Source organism: Emydura macquarii, unplaced genomic scaffold (assembly GCF_026122565.2).
Source record: "Emydura macquarii macquarii isolate MOO-44397 ecotype Brisbane River unplaced genomic scaffold, CSIRO-AGI_Emac_v2 contig_1477, whole genome shotgun sequence".
NCBI lineage: Eukaryota > Metazoa > Chordata > Testudines > Chelidae > Emydura > Emydura macquarii.
Genome location: NW_027131614.1, coordinates 5,915,614 through 5,934,407, shown reverse-complemented (window position 1 = coordinate 5,934,407; position 18,794 = coordinate 5,915,614). Strand labels below are relative to the sequence as shown.

The window sequence follows — 18,794 nt, the reverse complement described above, 5'->3', positions numbered from 1 at the left end:
AAGAGAGGAGGTTTGTCCTGGTGACCTTGACCACAATGCCTCTGCATCACTCTCCACTCCACTGTGCAAAGAATGTGGTTAAAACAGCTGCCTTCCACCCCAGAAACAGCTGCATTTCTGGGATGCTTTATGCACATAGTTTATTAAATACTTGGGCATCCTTTGGGATGTATAGCACTGCACAAGAAGCAACACAGGTGATGTGCCTTCAGAACAAAAATCCCTTCCTCGGAGAAAAGGTGAGGCTCCGCATGGGGCTGGCCTCACAGACTATAAAACGGGCACACAAAACCATGCAGTGCCCCACTCCCACTTCTTGCCTGGTGTGGCCTCAGACTGGCAGCTGGATATAAGCTCACAATGACTTTCCAGGACAAAGAGAGAAGAGTGCTGCTTAGCACGAGGGCAGGTGCAGCTCCCGGCTAACCTGGATCTGCAGCACTGCTGAAACCCAGCTGGCAGCAACCTCCCCTCCCCCGGCGATCCCCACCTACCCACCGAGCTGCAGGGCAGCAGCTCCAGGGCCAGGAGGAGGAGGGGGAGGAGAGGAATTCAGGAGGGGAGCGTTCTCTCGGCACGGAGCAGCCCATCCAGCGGGGAGGGGGGGGGGGGAGAATTGCACGGCTAGGCACAGCCGCCAGCTCCCCGGGAGCCTGCACGCCCCGGTGCCGGACCATCCGCAGAAGCGCGTGGCCCGGCTTCCGGGCAGGGCGGGTGTGACGAGCGAGCCCCACGCCTTTGTGTGGGGCCGAGCGCGCCCGCCGCCCCTTCCCGCCGAGTGCAGCGATCCGGGGGAGGATGACGTCACGCCCGCCGGAGCAGCGCCGTGAATTTGGGAGCCGCGCTCAGCTGGCGCTGCGGGGAGCAGCCGAGTGACAGCCTGACCGAGCCGCGGCCGGGAGCGTCGCACGCAGAGGCCCCCTCGTAGGGAGCTGCGGCCGCCGGGGGGCAGGCTGGGGGTCCCCAGCGCAGCAGCAGCCGGGAGCCGGGGAGGACGAGGCACCGAGTCCGTCGCTCGGCAGGTGAGTAGCGGGGCTTGGGGCGGCTCCCGCAGGGCGTCCAGCCGCCGGCGGGGCCGGAGCCTTTCCAGGAGCGGCGGCCGCTCTCGTGTGGCTCGGGCTGCGCCGGGAGAGGATCAAGCCGCAGGGCGGTGGAGCCCGGGGAGGGCAGCCCGAGGTGGCGGGACTCGGGGGCGGGGGAGGGTGCTGACTACGGCTCCGATCGGCGGCGGCCCCAGCAAGGGTCCACCTCCGCGGGTGCGTGATCCCAGCTGTTTGGGTCTCCGGAGGCTGCGTTCCCCCTCCCCGCCCCGGGGGCTCTCGGATGAGCCGCGGCTCGGCCCCAGCGGCTCCCTGCCCAATTTGCTCAGAGGAGCTGCAGGATGCCGGCCTGGCTGGGGGCTTCCTTGGAAGAAGCCTCCCCACCGCCCCCCGAGGAGCTGCCTGGCGTCAGCCCCCGGATTCCCTGTGGTGCCTCCAACACTGGGGGGGTTTGGCTGGAGAGAGACAGCCTGGCAAGTGCCTGGAGCTGTGTTTGGCTCATTTGTCACTTCCCTCCAGAAACAGAAAATCTCTCCAACTGCAACATGGATTTTTTTGCGCCAGAATGTGGGCTGTTTGAGGCCAATTCTCTGCCTCGCAGCAGGGCTGCTTCCCTTAAGCTTGTCATCAGCAATCGGCTCTTGAGTACACAATAGGAATTTTATTTCCCACTTCTCAAACAAAGAAATTAAAGGTGGAAAGAAAGACCTGCTGGGTCATCTCGTCCAACCCTGCCACGGGTGCAGGATTGTAGCTGTTTTGTTTTTCTGCTGCATTCTGCAGGCTACTTTTAAATTTACCAAGTGATGGGAAATGACATTTTCAAGTAGAAGGGTTTGAATGGAAAGGAACCACATTTGATAGACGTTGGTCTCTTGGTTTAACTCCCTAATTTTGGAAAGCACTCCACTACCATTCAGATTGGCTTTAAGTTCCTGCAGGGCTCCTATGTAGTAGAAGTTGCAGGAATAGAACTAGTGCCTAAAATGGATTCTACTGCTCCTCCTCCTTCTCCCTGTTCCTTTTTATCTTATGATTTGATCCCAAGCATCAAGGTAAAATGTCAGATACTAGTAACAGTTCCTAGGGTCAACAGAACAGAGAGCTGGTGAACCACTACTTGATCTTGTACCTTTTGGAAGAGTGAGAAGAGCCAATCCTGTTCCCATTAGTACAGCCAACTTGGCTATTGACACTGTATCTTGCTTATGGAATACACCCAGGAGTTCATGTTTCATTGATGAGAGATTTTAAGAATTGAGCCACGGAAGGAAATCCACCTGGCGTGTGCCTGTATATATAATTTGTTCTGTTCTTATAAAAATGTGCCCCAATCAGGCTTCTCTGTACAAGAAAGAGACTAAGACTGGCATGTAAAGACAGATCACTAGAGTGGGAATTGACTATAGGGGGCCACTGATTAGCAACTCTACATGGCTTGGAAGAGAAAACAAAAGATGCTTGTGGGAGGGCAAGGAGGAGGTGTGAGTTTATATTGATGGAAAGAGGCACTACTGAGAAGAAGATAGTAGAAGTTTAAACTGCAGTTTTATTCATTTTCAACTGAAAAGGCCCTGACTTGCCCTGACTCCTTATATGTGTTTGTCAAATGATTGTCCCTATCGAGACCTCTAGATGCCACTGTAATAAGATTAAATGCAGATAAGAGACATAGGAAGTAACTCAGATTCTTTCCTTTCTCTTTCTGGGAAAATGTGGCTTAAGGAAGATGTCAGTGGAAGCAGGAGGGAGTTATAGGACTCCTAGTGGGTTCACTGGTTTGGAAAGAGAAGTAAAGAGTGATTGGTTAATAACTATATTAAAAATGAATTCAACTGACCCAAGTATTGGCTATGAAGAACCTCCATTAAATATGATTCATTAATTTAACTTCTAAGATATCCTTTCTGAAACATTCATAATAGCAGAGTACTGGTCTGTCTCTTATATCAACCCAATGAAGTTATATATTTTTTTCAATCAAACTTTACTTAGGCTTTTAAAAATTCATTAGAATTCTTGGAAGTCTACTGCATTATGGCACTTTTACGTACATGTATTCTGGTTAACAAAGATCATGCTTGATCTTTGCTGCTAATTTCAAAGATGTACCCACTGGGATCATATGTGCTGGTTTCTCCTATAGCTGCCCAGAGTAGCAAAGGGAAGTGTGTAGCTAAGCTCACACTCTTTTCGTATCAGGCCATGTGGTCTATATTCTAGAATTCATCTCTGCTGAAGTGAACACATTCTGATATTTTTCCATTTTATGTTTATATAATGTTGATTGGTGTAAGTAGTCACTTTTGTTGATGCAGAATTCATGCAGTATATGGAGCTATTTGTGTTTGCTAGGAAAAGAAAGTAATGCTTCTAACCACTGTTTAATAGCTAATAAAGCAGGGGTGGTGTAAGTGGGGAGCTAGTGTGAGCTCTAGCATTACTGAGTACATGAACATTCACATCTGTGAGGATGTCAATATTAGTTTAGTTTAAAAGTGGAAACTTCAGTTTGCTTTATTTGGGTCCTTGGCACACCTTGCAGATGAATGCACACTGTAATTGCATAAAGTGCATATAGAAAGAGGATATATTTGAACATTAAAAAGAACTCTTAATGTGCTTGAAACTGCAGAGATACAATTTTGTTTGTGTTAGTGCCCTACGGTTGAATTTAAGCAACTCAGTCAGTCTATTCCATTATTTTAGATTTAAAGAGATTGCAGTGAATATTGTCTCATGTTTCCAAGTGTTGGCTTGAACTGACAGAAGTGGCCACATTTCAGAGTAAGCAAATAATCTTTCAATTATTCTTTTATTTGTTATTGGCTTTTGAATCTGCTTATTTTCCAACATTAAGCAATCTTCCAATCCACATGTCACAAACACTAGGTAAAGAAAGGCCTGAGCTAGGAATAAGTGGAGAAGAAGAAAGAGCAAGTGAATTTTAAGATCTCTACAGATAGCTGCTTCAGCACCTGTAAACACATTTTTCAATTATTTTAAAGTATTTATAGTTCATTTAAAAATAGTACTTCAAGATATTAACCTTGATTAGTTGCATACTCTAAAGATTGCATTATTATACTTTCTACACCAAAAAAAAAGCATAACGTTTCTCAGACACCTAATTTTTATATGAAATAGTTGGTATTTGCAGACATAAAGGGAACATTTCCCTCTGAGATTCAAATGGCAGCTGTCAATTTTAATAACTTGCACTTTCTATGTAAGTGGATCTCTTACTGAAGTTTGTGTAATAATTATCAGTGGAAGATCTGTGTGTGCACAGTAGCAGAGTATCAAAGTTGACTACTGCAATGCAGATTTGAGAGGAGAATTTTATCCATTGTTAATGAACAGTGGTGGAGTACATACTTGATGTATCTTGGTACTCACAGCCAATCATGTATGTTAGCACACTTTGCAGTTCAGAAACTGCTCAGAGACCCTGATACTAAAACATGATTAGGCTTGGCAGAATACAATTTTTTTAATAGTTTTGACAGATAATCTCAATATTTTACGCATTTTTTATTTGTATCTATTCAAATTTTTATGGCTGCAGGAAATTTTATGGCTGCAGGGGGGTAAGGCAATGTGGGGGGTCAGACAATAATTATTTAATGATAGTAGAAGTTGAGATTCAAAAAGTTAAAGCTTCATAACTATTAAAACACAAATTGTCAACATCACAAATCATTAAAGAGATTCATCTTATGACAAAATGTCAGCTTCCTAGAGATCCCCTGACCTGCTTACTTGATGCTTCAATAAAGGATGTGCATTTTAAACAGAATGACAAATTAATCTTTTTTTAAACTGTTAGCAGTACAACTTTGTATTGCACTTTACTGGGAGATATAGAACTTCTCCTATGGGACTATGATATAGTAAAATATAGACTATCCTTGTGAAAGATTTTCCATTATATCAAGTACATACACAACAGAAATGACAAAAAGAGAATAGGCATTTAGAAATGTAGTCACCATTTTTAGCGTACTCAGAGGAGGAGAGCTCCCCAGCCAGTGAGCCAGAATCTTTAGCCAGGTTCTTTGAATATTAACCTGATCCTTGATTAGTAATGTATGATGTAGTATATTAATATTTTATTGTGACTTTGCCTTAATAAAAAGTTCCAAAAAAAGTAAATATCTTTAAATCACACTCAAGTAGGTTCTGAAGCAGCAGTTTTCTTATGATGCCTATCTGTAAATTTTGATGATAATCAGTGGAAATATTTTTGATCAGTTTGTGTTTTTGCAGTGAAATTGACATTTACTGATGAAAAATCTAATCCTTCCAAGCCTGTGCATAATGTGCAGAGAAACAGACACACAGGGCTAGATCCACAAAGGGAACTTAGGCTCAGTATTGCAGTGTCTGGAGGCTGGTCTATACTACAAAGTCAGGTTGGCGTAAATACATCGCATAGGGCTGTGAAAAATTTCATACATTGTGTGACGTAATTATGCAAACAGAAGCCCCGGGTGTAGACGCTGCTAGGTTGATGAAAGAATGCTTCTGTCAACTAGCTACTGTCTCAGAGAGGTAGCTTTACTACAGCGATGGAAAAATCCCTTCTGTTGCTGTAGTAAGTGTCTATGCTTCAGCAGAATCCTGTAGCATTTCTAGTGTAGACAGACCCTAAATTTAGGCAGCCTGCCACCTAATGGAATTCACAGTCCCGAATTAGGTCCTCAGGCGCTCTATACAAAGTGTGGGAAGAGTTAGGCACCTGAGAGTGGGAAGCTGCCCAATAGGAAATGCCAAGGGAAGAGTTGGATTCTAAGACTGTCTACACTGATGGTGGCAAAGTTGCTGCCATCAGATCGACTTATCTGGATCGACTGAGCGGGTCTTCACTTCAGAAGTCGATGTACTAAGATCACCCCCTCAAGTGGCGTAGCGCTGCGTCGACGGGATCGCGGTTCCCATCGACGCAGTGCAGTGAAGACAGCGTGCAGAAGAGAAGCACAGAAGTCGACGGGAGTTACGCAAGTTTTTTTGCGTACTTTGTCGCTGAGGTAAGTGTAGACATAGCCTAAGCCATGCCCTTCAAAGGGACTTAAGCACCTAAATCCAGGACAGGAGGAGGTGCCTCCCTCTGCTTGGGATTCACAGCTATAAACCTTCTCTTGCAGTTAGGTGCCTAAGTCCTTTCTTTCAAAAAGTGGTGGTGCCACCCATTATTCTTCAGCCCAGAGGTTAGAGCACTCACCAGGATGATGGAGACTTGGGTTCAAATCCTTACTCTGCCTGATGTGGAGCAGGATTTGAAGAAAAGTCTTCTACCTCCCAGGTAAGTGCCCTCACCAATAGGTTACGGAGCACGCTACAGTCACTCTTTCTATCTCTCCTGTTGAAGTTATTCAACTTTGTATAAAATACTTAAGTCACTGAGCCAGAGAAAGGATGTGATTGACTCCATAGCTCAGTGGCTAGTGGAGTCACCTGGTGGGGGAGAACCAAATTCAAGTCCCTGTTCTGGTGACTATACACAGTGGAATAGCTTCAAGAGGAAAGATTGAAATGTACCACACAGTGTTGTGGTTAGAAGACTCACCAACAAGGAGCAATGGTCTCAAGTTGCATTAGGGGAGGTCTAGGTTGGATATTAGGAAAAAGTTTTTCACTAGGAGGGTGGTGAAGCACTGAAATGGGTTACCTAAGGAGATGATGGAATCTCCATCTTCACAGGTTTTTAAGCTGCGGCTTTACAAAGCCCTGACTGGAATGATTTAACTGAAGTTAGTCCTGGTTTGAGCAGGGGGTTGGACTAGATGACCTCCTGAGGTCGCTTCCAACCCTAATCTTCTATGATTCTAACACTGTGGGAGACCTGGGTTGAAATTCCTACCCCACATCAGGAAGAAGGGGAAAGAGGGGGAATTTGAACCTGAGGCTCCCACATACTGAGTGGATGCTCTAAGGAATATAAAGGGGGAGGCGGCAACTCTTCCTCCTCCTACTACTGTTTTGCATGAGGCCCAACCCGGTACGCATGATCTGAGTAGACCTATAGGATCAGGCCCTGCAGGAAAGATAGGCAGGGCAATGCCTAGGTTGAGGGTCCCTCTGAGGCTATGGCATGAGCAAGGCAGAATTTAGGCAGCAGTGCCCATGCCCACTGGAAAATTGGCAGATTTTAGGTGCCAGGAACTTTATCAGCAGAAATATAGGCACCTATGGGTTTAGGCAGCAACTGAGCAGGGGTTTTGAAGATCTGAATTTTAGACTTAGGCACCTAAAGTCACAGTTAGGCACCTAAATTCTTTTCGGGCTCTAAGCAAGTCTCTCATACATTTCTCTCAAGTGCAAAATCAGTTTGTAACTTTTTTTCTTTTGGTTTGTTTGTTACGCTGCTGCCACATCTGCTGTGTTTCAGTTCAGGAGATCAGATCATGCAGATCAGATCAATCTTCTTTATTTGTCTTGTCATTGCATGATTAAAGGAAAGACCCAGTTCTGGTAATTTATCCTTTTTATGTGCTCTGTGTGAACCAACGCCACTAAAGTCACACAACCTAAAAAGGAAAGACTTTATATACTGAAACTTTTTTTTTAAAAGCCTTACAAAAGTGTGTACAAAAAGATAGCAGGAACAATAGAGCAGTAATTAAACTAATAAATATATCTGGTATGTGTGTTTAATCCTAGTGTCTTGGTGTCCAATAATTGCATTTTGCATCCTTTAATACATCTTGTGATTTCAATAAGAGACAATATTCTTCACATTCTCCCCTAGATTAATGTAGTTGCAGCATTATGTTTCAGAAATGGATACATTTCTGTAGTGGCTAAAGTGGTTCCACGTGTCTAAGAAGTCCAAATAATAAGCAGTTTACTACATCCAAACAGTAACAAAACATTTATAAGCATTTGGTCAAGATACTTACAAACGGCTAAACTCGGGGTACTCATCTTGGTCAGCCCCAATGTTGTCAGCAGGTATTAGCAATGAACACTTTAAGAGTTTACTTTTTATACCCTTTAACAAACAAGTGATGGCACTGCCAGTTACTGACTTCCTCTAAAAAAACAAGAGAAGACAGTTCACCTTTATTTCCAGTCTTAAGCCAGGTAAGATTTACAATCTCCGAACTCTCGTTGCCTTTCTTCCCAAAGCCTTTCCTCCCCTCTTTCTTGCTGGCCAACTATTTTCCTATTGCACCTGGGTTAACATAGGCTTTAACACTGGTGTGGGGGTTGGGGAAGGGCCGTGTTTGTCCATTTTAGTACAGATTCTCTTTGTTTTCCCTGATTGATCAGAGGCCTTCTTTTTAGAAACTTCCTCTTATCTCATTAGCTATTTTTTGAACTAGACATCCTCCCTACCTCATTCCTTTTGGCATTATAACTCATTATTTCCAAGGCCTTCCTTCTGCTTGCTAGTCAGAGCTTTTCTTTACAACAAATATATACTTCCTTAACTAAATTTCAACTAACTTTAATTTTATGCTCATCCTACAGCTCGAAACCGGTGTTGCTTGCCTGAGTGTTAGCATTATCAAAATCAATATCAGAAGTTCAGCTGATAAAAATGCATGTAGTATTTAGACTTTTTAGACTGCTTGTAGAATGCTGCCTGTATTGATCTCACTTATAACCTCTATATCCTATGTTGTAAAGTTATATTGCATGTTTGCACTGTAAACCTCTATAACTGTGTAACTCACCAAACAAGAAAAGAAGCATTTATTAAGGTAAAGGGCTTGTCCTGTGTGCAAGTGGGCCCATGGAAGGCAAATAACGTATTGCGTAGCATCAAAGGAGAGCAGCCCTGTTGATTGCATTTCTAACTCATTGCATGAAGGAGAGACCTATGCATGAATTTATCCCAGCACTTTGGACTCTAGAGTGGAGAGGATAAAAATCCCTGACAAGGAGAAACTGAATCTCTTTTTAATGCTGTTTAGACTCTAAGGGGCAAAGATTTCTAAACATAAGCAAAGAGATCCCCATGCTGTGTGGCATAGGTTAACCCTGAAAAGCATTTTGAATTGACAGGTTTCTACAACTGTCATCTTTTGAATCCCAGACTGAAACCCATTTGTGTATATATGCTTGCCTGTTTTAACCTGTAAATAACTCTCATTTCTTTTTCTTACTCCATAAACCTTTAGTTAGCCTATTACAGGATTGGCTAGAAGCATTATCTTTGGTGTGAGATCTAAGGTACAAATTGACCCGGGGTAAGTATGGGACTAGGAGCAACCTGAATATTTTGTGACCTTTGGTGTAAATGAGCATTTATCACGAAGTGCAGTTTGCCTGAGTGGCACAATAGACTGCAGAACCCAAGGGACTTCCTGTGACTCGATGGTAAGACCATCATAGTGCTCCAGGAGTTCACATTTGTTGTTGGGTTGGTGAAATCTAATGATAGAAATACCACCAGTTTGGGGTATCTGCTTTTTGGCAGTCTGCACTTAGGTTGGCGCTCAGTCATGAACCACTCCAGACAGAATGACAGCATCTCAGGGTTTATAGGTTGTTAAACCTTCACTCTTTCTGTGGAGTGCTTTAAACTAAGAAGCAGGTTCTAAATAAAACTATGGGAGGTGAGATGCAATTGCATCACAAGCTGTAAGCAAGCATGTCCTCTTCCAGCAGCGTTCTATCTTCAGCTGTCTTAACCTTGATGGCTTTTTCCTGTCTGCTTGTGTTCTAAGGTCTATTCTAAAAGATTCCTTACTGCATCTATCTAAGTTGCCTTGGCAACCCCTAGATATCTTGTGGAAGGTCTCAAAGTTACAGTTCCTAATATGGTCATACTTCATATTTATTTTAAATATTTGCTTATCTATTTAATATACCCCCCTACAGGAATGATCATTTTACACTTAAGGTGAGCACATAACTATTGGGAAAGAGCTCATCACTGGTTGTTTTAAAATTGCACAGATGCTTGTTAACTCTCCCCTCCCTCCCTCCCTCCCCACCCCCGCACTCCTTCCTTCCTCTTTGATTCTCTTTATAGCACTTGTTAAATCTCATTTGAAATATCATGTATCATATTGGTCAGAGCTTCCAAGAAAGGATATTATTACTTCAGATAGATAAAGTAGGGCCCAGGTTCAAGAACTCCATTCACCTGTTGGTCATTTGGAAGAAACTCCTTAGGGGAATCTTGGCTGTTCTAGGCCCTGATCCTGCCATGAGTTCTATGTGGCAATTGAAGTCAGTGGGGTTCCATGTGGCTGCAAGAGATCTGGCCGTCTGAGTTCACTGCAAAATCAGGGCCATGATATTTTATTTCTTGGGAAGGAAGAAGAAGAAAAAAAAAGTGCAGCATGGCTGACAGTGGGGAAAATGCCATAAGTATGAAGTAGTAAAGTTGAGACTGTGCTTTCAAAAACACTATATCTTGCAAATGTATGAAAGCACAAAATATGACCATGTACTGTCTGGGAGATCAAAGAAAGTTCTGTCTTAAATCTTTTCATTGCTTCATATCTCTTCAGATTCAGTGCAATTAGTGGATGACCGCATTCTTACCTAGCTGAGTTAGTGTTTGTGGGCTGAAATGCGGTGAGAGGAAATTCAAAGTGGAGCAAGATTGGTTAAGTCATAGATTCCAAGGCGAGAAGGGACCACTGTGATCATCATCTAGTCTGACCTCCTGTAACACAGGCCATAGAACTACTCTCAAAGTAATTATTAGTAGAGCCCTGCATGGATAGAAAATTTGTATCCGCATCCATCCATGATCCACAAACATGGTCCACAGATATAAGGCAGATATCTGCAGATTTGCAGGGCTCTAGTTATTAGAACATATCTTTCAGAAAAACATCCACTCTTCATTTTAAAATTGCCAGTGATGGAGAATCCACCAAAACCCTTGGTAATTAGTTCCAATAATTAATTACTCACACTGTTAAAAATTTACACCTTTCTTTGCTAGTCTGAAGAACCCATTATCAAATATTTGTTTCCCCATGTAGGTACTTATAGACTGTAACCAAGTAACCCCTTAACCTTCTCTTTGTTAAGCTAAATAGAGTGAGCACCTTCAGTCTGTCACTCCATGTGAGAAACGAAGCATGTGAAAATTTCATACTCTTGAGAGGCTGACTTAATGTGTAACACTAAAAAGAAAGTATCACATCTAAACATAGAATACTGAATTTTAAGTAACCTTTATTTGTAAAGGTTTGTGGCGCCAAAGTCTGACATCAGATGTGCATGGATTGTGCGTAATCTGAGGAGGCAGCATGGCTTGAGAAATGGGCATGTTTTATATAAACATAGAGATGACGTGCACTGAAAGCATAACAGCACCACAGTTGATTTCCTAGGAATCACCTTATATGAAAAGCATGGTGTGGGTTAAGAATTAAACTACTAAAAACCTCAAACCTCACTCCAAGCAATGGGTGGTTTGTTGTTTTGTTGGGGGTTTTTTAACCGCGAATTGGGAGAAGTTCCAGAGATTCCATGAAGCTGCCTAGGGACTGCACTATTGATATTGATTTTACATTCATGGTGCTCTGATGTGTGGTGATAGGGAGCATCAGAGATGAGCAACATGAGATAAAAGAGAGGGGAGCCACAAGAGGCTGGTGTCATCATCTAAGAGTAACTGATGATGTATTTAAGACATATGAAACTTCCTAGCACAGACATCTCCTGGCTGTGCTAAGTGGTGGTGGTACCAGAGCATGCTTAAAGGCAGTGCTGCAAAAACTGATAAACAGGGACTAGGATATGCATATCCTCCACCATAATTGCTGCACACCCCGTCATCTGCACATCAAGCTGTTATAGGCATGAGAAATAGGGAAGCCCGGAAGTACGGCCACATTTGATAAATGTGTACAAGCAGCAAATGTTGGAACCCTGGATATTATTAGGTAAGAGGGAACATACATGTGACACCTGCCCCACAGTGCTACAGACACTCTGGCAATCTTTGCATACTAATAGACTAGTAAGGTTTCTACAAATGACTTTCCACACATCAGAAGCCTCTGGTATTGGGAATCTGATTACATGGATACAGGATATGAGAGTGGGGATGCACTAGCTGATTGCCACCCTACGCCCCGGAGGTGGATGCATTTCAGTTGTACTCAGTATGTGTGTTTATGTAATTACTTTAAAAGACTGCAGATCAAGGACATGCACTGCTGTTAGCTTCCAGTTTACAGATTTGGGGAATTTAATATTTATATAACACCTTTCATCTTGGAAGATCTGAGAACACTTTCCAGCACTTTCAGTTTAAGGCATAGTGTTTTTCGTATCTGGGTTGAAAGGTGCTGTGTAAATACTGTATTCCCACAGTTATACAGCCAGTAGCACAAATGACTGCCCTTGATCTGCAGACCTAATCCGAAGAGGAGGTTACAGGCTTCTAAATATGCTACAGCACGTTGAACCAGGCTATTCAGAAAATGCTCTCAACCATCACTGCTGTGCCTCATAAAGGCTACACTTTAAGGCCAGTCATCTATTGTAGAATATAGCTGACTGCTTTTTAGGCAATGATTCCAGTGGGGAGCACGCTACACGTGTGCCCTGTACTGACTAGTAGGTCATTTCCAGATAAGTCTGAAGTGTTAGGCAGAGAGGGAATCATTTAGATTATGATCAGTCAAGTGGCTTGAGATAATAGTACCAGGTTTAACAAGAGATGCAACTGATAGCAGGGTGTTCTTATTGGCTTTAAAATGTATTCCTTCCTCATGTTTTTTTAAGCAAATCTTTTAATTTTGCATGAGTCCTGACTCTCTTTTGAACTTTTTAATGCTTGGGGGTGGCATTACTGCAGATGTTGCTTAGTGCACAATTTGACCTGCAGAACCTTTATTTTCTAATAATATCCTCTCTAGGATTCTCATTCCTGAGTCTTATCTTCTTAGTGTGAGCTTTTAAGGGTGGGTTTTGTTTTGGGGGATTTGGTTGGTTTGACTTCTCAGGACAGTGGTAGAAAAGTAGGATGTGAACCTACTGGTTACCATTCACCATCCCTCCAAAGTAAAAATGCTTCCCTTTAAACGTCAGTTGCTTTTTGATTACAGTCAGCAAAAGAGCTCTGCAGGAGACTGCACTTCATCAGCCATTACTCCAGCTTTCCATCCACCATTACTCTAGCTCTCCATTGGATCCCAACTATGTGATGTCAGGTGTCTTTTTTTTTTTTTCTTTTCTTTTTTTCCCCCTCCTGATTTATTACTCCACCTCTCATATAGTTGTTGAATTTTTAAGGCTTTTCCCTTTAGTGCCTGTGCACTTCTGCAGTGTTTCTGTTTCTTTTTGCATCAGTGCCCGTTTTGGTGTTTGAGTGCCACTAGCCTTTGGTGCCTGATGAATGTGGAAGCATCTCATTAGATGTTTCTAGTTGCCATGGACTAGTCCTCTAGTGGAAAGAGAATGTGACTGCAGACATCCAATCCAGGATCTGTGATAGAGGCCACTGGACTGGGGGATGGCAGACCAAATCTTCCTATCGCCAGCAATGCCTCACTTTGAACTCACCTGAACGGGAAGCTTTCTGCTTGTGTCACTGGGAAATGAGTGTCCTTTGCTAACACAATATCTCTGCCCACTGTGGAGGGAGGCTGTTCACCAATTGCTCTGGTAGCAAAAGTCTGTGGAGAGACACAGGTTTTTGAGCCTACCAGCCCAAGAGTGGCCAAGACAGATATGGTTCTTGACTCTGTTTCACACAACCCAGGCCAATTCCATGGTGCTGAGAGACTGGCTTCAGACTGTTGCTGAAAACAGGGTACATCACTCCATCCCAACTCAGGAGTCCTAATGGACTATTTTACACAATGCTGTGCTCAGGGAGTCCCTAAACGTCCAACTACCAGAAGTTGGGACTGGATAACCAGGGAAAAATCACTTAATTGCCCTGTTCTGTTCATTCCATCTGAAGCATCTGGCACAGGCCACTGTCAGAAGACAGGATACTAGGTGAGATGGACCATTGCTCTGAGCCATTGTGACTCTTCTTATGTTCTTACCACCTCTTCCCCCCTTCCCCCCCCGCGCGCGCGCACGCACGCACGCACACACACACACAGAGAGCTTTATCTGTCTGGGTGAAACTTGAAAACCATCTCTTTCCAAGTACACCTGGCAGCTGTTTTGGCTAGTTATGTAAAGATCTCTGCAGTCTCTTGTCATCATCAGGTTTATGTGGGGGCTTCTGAAAAGCACCTGAACTCACTGCACATTAATATGGACCTGATAATACTGCTGAAAACTCATTTGAACCACTCATTTCCTGTTGTCTTAAGGTCATTTTCAGACAGTGACTGATCCACTTTATACCAAGCTTTTCAAGGATAAGTTAGCTCTGAAAACTTCTCTGAGATTGATTTTTTGAAGGTGGTGTAGAGTTTGGCCTTCATGACCCTATTTATGGCTTCTTGATGGGACTTTTTTTTGTCCGTTTACCACTTAACTTACGTTTCTTAACTTCAGATGTACACACCAAAAGCATTACTTTTTTACATACTTCTTGTTTATTAGAGATGAAAGTTGTTGAAATAGAACTATGTAATTCCATGTGTTTTTGTTTGGCTTGTCAGATGACTTACCACTTTCCTCAGTTTACTTAAACCCTTTACACCTTATTAAACGCTTGTGATTCTATTTTTATGCCTTGGTTCTTTCAACCGTTCCAGCTTTCTGTGCTGGACAATAACATTGTCTGATCTTTTTATACTGTTTGCACTGAAGTTTAGTACAAATTTGTTTATTCTGAGTTCAGAGTATTTAGCAAATTCTTTTTCACAGATTAGTATAATGGCACTTCAACATTTGTCCGTATATTACCTGAAATTCAAGGGATGTTTAGACTTGCGCTATATACGCAATTTTTCTTAAGAATAGAATTTCATTTCTCTGAAATCAGACTAGGATCAGAACAGCTCAATCTGGATGCTGTCCCTGGTAGTGTGAAGAGATAATACACGCTTAAATAGGATGCAGTCAGAGAATGATTACTGTAGCTTTTTTATTTATTAGAGAGCTGAAATGATAGCGCATGAGAAACACACAATGAAAGTGGAACAAACAGCAACCATTACAATTTGATGTTTAAAAAAGTCTGTGAAAAGCAATGTCCAAAACAAAAAGGTGCGGATACCCATCATTTTTAGCAAAATATATAAACTGCTATTCTTTGACAGCATGGCCTGAATTCTGTCTCGAGGACTGCCAAACATGCTTTAACCTCCAATGAGAAGAGTGAGAACCTTCTCTTTTTCAGCTTTTAGCATCTCTGTTCAGACTTCTCCACTCCTTTTTTCAAAGGACCAAGAAGAAAGTCAGCTCCACACTGTGTAGAGGGGGTTGCACATGCATGTGTGTGCGTTCTACATATTCATATCTGTGGCCTATCTTCTTGGGGTATGTCTGCACTGATGGCGGCAAAGTCACTGGCATCAGATCGACTTATCTGGATCGACTGAGTGAGCGGGTCAACACTGACCGATCGATCAGGAAGTCGACATACTAAAACCACCTCCTCAAGTGGCGCAGAGCAGTGCAGAACAGAAGTACAGCAGTCAACGGGAGTTATGCAAGCTACTCTGTGTAGCTTGTGTAACTGCCGCCAAATCGCCGGGTAAGTGTAGAGCAATCCCTGATTACTTTCAAAACTATATTAAACTAAACAAAGGCTTTGCAATATCCTATAAAGAGGACCCCATGTGAAAACATGGATTTTATTTAGCTTCCCATTTAGTCAGTTGTCTTACTTTCTTGATGGATTTTCTGCACTGCTTTTACAACCCAGACATCCTTTTTAAATTTGGATCACCTTTCATTTTGTGTGCCTTTTATGTAAAAAGGCACCAATGTGTACTTAGCCTTAAAACATATACATGGCATCTCCTAATCTCATTTACATTGGTACACATCACCCTGTGTCTCAAGATCGACTCAGGTTATGGACTAGGTGTGTGCATCAGTATGCGCAGCCATGTCCCTCAATCAGACAGCAGTCTAAGGCTGAAGTTTTGTTTGTGAAATTAGGAGTTAAATATGTAAGCTCCTCATCCTTTACTCTTTAAAAAAAAAAAAAACAGAAAACAAAACAAAAAAAACCTTGAGTATGTGGGTATATGCTAATGAGAATTTAAATCCTGAACTTCATGTATTGAAGGTAATTAAAGGTGATGTCTTGAGAGAAGGCCAAAAACCTTAGTGTGATTTATTTCATGTTAGACTGATATCTGTTATCCTTTGTGGCTTTATCAAATATTAGTGATCACTAAATTTGAGGCCGTGTTTTTTGGCTCATGCTACTTTATTAAAAATGTGTCCGATACATATATAATATTTAAAAACAATAAATCGGCTTCTGGTCTTCTACGCTAGAATCCAAAGATAACTGAATTATCTTCAGTGTAGTTGCATCAATATAAAACTAGTATGAGATCATAATCAATACCAGTATGTATCCAAGAGAATAATTATATTAAAAAATGCTAAATGGATACTCTACAAGCATCCCAGTGGGAGATGAGAGAGGTTTTACTCTGTTCCTAGAGGGCAAGCAAAGTCTGACTCTCAGATTAGTGGAGGCAGCAATTGTAGAGTCAAGAGCTCTCCTTCAGATTATCCATGAAAACAGCATACATGCTCAAATCTAAGGACTTATAACAGATGCTACATTGCTTATCTCTGCACATGGGGTGGGATGCTGAACAGAGAGAGAGTCCATTAGATAAATAGGAGCTTAACCATGTATATGTGCACAACTATCTGCAACAGTCCTAGTATTATATAAGAAGAGAGAGCTATGCTTGGGACATCTTTTAAGAATGTCCAGTGATAGGTTACCTAAGCATTTCTTTGCCAACCACAGGGTGAGAGGCCGTCTGAGGCACACTCAATAGCACAATGGGGAAAGTGGCATTATTGCAATTGAATACAAAAGATCTGGAAAAACAAGCCACAGATAGGGAGGAGTGGTTCTATTGGCCTCTACCTGATGCATCTGATGGTGTGGAAAGAATGATGGTGAACTATATATGGCCTAATAGATCAGTTAAATTTTTGAATTGCCTTAGGAAACATATGAGGATCCAGTTCAGTCTTAACCCTTGCTATGATCTCCCAGACAAAGTGAGCACAACATCATCTGGTCTTGGAAGGTGTGTGCGAATAACATCATCACTTTCCTGAGCCACTTTCATGTTTCACTCACTACCTGTCCAGAGCAAGCCGAGCTAAAGCTGAACTAGCTGAATCATCCAATCATGACTCCGTTTTACAGGCAAAATTGAAGGCTGTACCTATGACTTAGTGTAGATGATGGTAACCTCATTCACCACCAACCATGGGTTAAACACAAACTGAAGAGAGTGTCCCTGTCAGTCAATACCCTTTGCATTGGCAGTGTTTTGACAGGACTTTATCTTACATCTGAGTGTGAAATATTAATGTCCAACTTCCCATCCCCTAACTTTAACACAAATATTATGTCCCATTCCCAATACAAAAGGCAAACTGCAAAAATCCAGCAGAAGAATGGTGAGGCACCATTAAGAACCTAGCATTCTCAAGTACACCTAGACTAGAAATAAAATGCTGGAAAACAACAATCTTCTTATCCTCCGTCTATAAAACCTGGCTATGGTAAGGATGCTTGCTTTTAAGGCTGCCTCCATTTCCCCACTCCAATAGATAGTGTGACCTGATGTCGGGGAGCAGTCTCTGCTTGACAGTAAGTTCCCTTATTTGAGATGTACTCATTCATTGTTGTTATATTTCAAAAACTAAATATAAATCCTTTTCAACAACTGTAACACATCAAACCTATCCCTCCACCTGCTCCCACCCACTTACAAGATATTTGTAAATGAAGGCTCCATTCCATGCTTAGATCTAAAGCTAGACAGATCCATAAATCAAAGGAATTTAGATGTAACTGCAGTCTGTTCATTTCCTACCATCCTGAACCCCTACACTACCACCACCCCACAGATTTGAGGAAGAGTGAAAATTGGCACAAGCGTTAATTCCACTAGATGGCTTCATGAGCAAGAGGCTTGTACCCCATTGTTTTAGGGCAATAGGCGGTTTACTTTCCTGAAGGCTGATGATAAGTCTGTTCAGTATTTGGGCCCAATCTTTGAATGCTGATTTGTCCATGAGAACTGGTATAAATGTCTGTTTCATGTACCCGGCATGTCTGAAGTCCATCAATGAGAGCCAGAAGACAAGGCATGTTTGCCCACGCTATGGTCTCAGAAGAGGTCCCCCAATGCTACGTTACCATGCAATTGCTTTCTGTAAAGTAAGTATGACTTTCATTCTAATCTTGATGTACTCCTGTACACAACGACTCTTTCACTAAACTTGAGTTCTTTTTAGTCTTACAGCAAATGCTATAAAATTACCATGCAGAGTGTGTGTATATCTTTCCCATGAGAAAATCAATCCAGGATTACAACAACTAGCTCCTATCATTAATAAATGTTAATCCTCTAAACTATAAATTACATTAAATATATATAATTTTTAAAAGACTTTTCTTATTCCTAGGAAATGCAAGAGAATTCTTGTAACAGACTAGTGTTTTTTGTTAAAGGGAAAAGATGCATTATAGGGCTGAATGAAATGTTATGATGAGAAGCACTTCTTTTGCTGTATAGACTGTGAATTCTATTTAAAAGTTGTTTTTTTTCCCTTTGAGATGTATCTTACCAAGCTTTTCCAGGGTTGGTTGAAAACTCTTTGGGACAAAGATCATCCTTTTTTACTTTGCCTAGCACCGTAGCA

The 18,794-nt window shown here is 42.2% G+C and overlaps 1 protein-coding gene across 2 annotated transcripts in view; it reads left to right on the top strand.

The window, feature by feature from the left end:
- The first annotated feature begins 838 nt into the window (after window positions 1-838).
- The window catches only part of PKIA (cAMP-dependent protein kinase inhibitor alpha), a 61,176-nt gene continuing 43,220 nt past the window's right edge, over window positions 839-18,794 (top strand). The window contains exon 1 of one of the 2 annotated variants that reach the window (XM_067553583.1): window positions 839-1,022. The gene's annotated coding sequence lies outside the window, so the exon portion shown is untranslated. Of the gene's footprint in view, window positions 1,023-14,134; window positions 18,310-18,794 lie in introns of those variants that run through there. The other variant, XM_067553584.1, reaches the window with a different exon arrangement.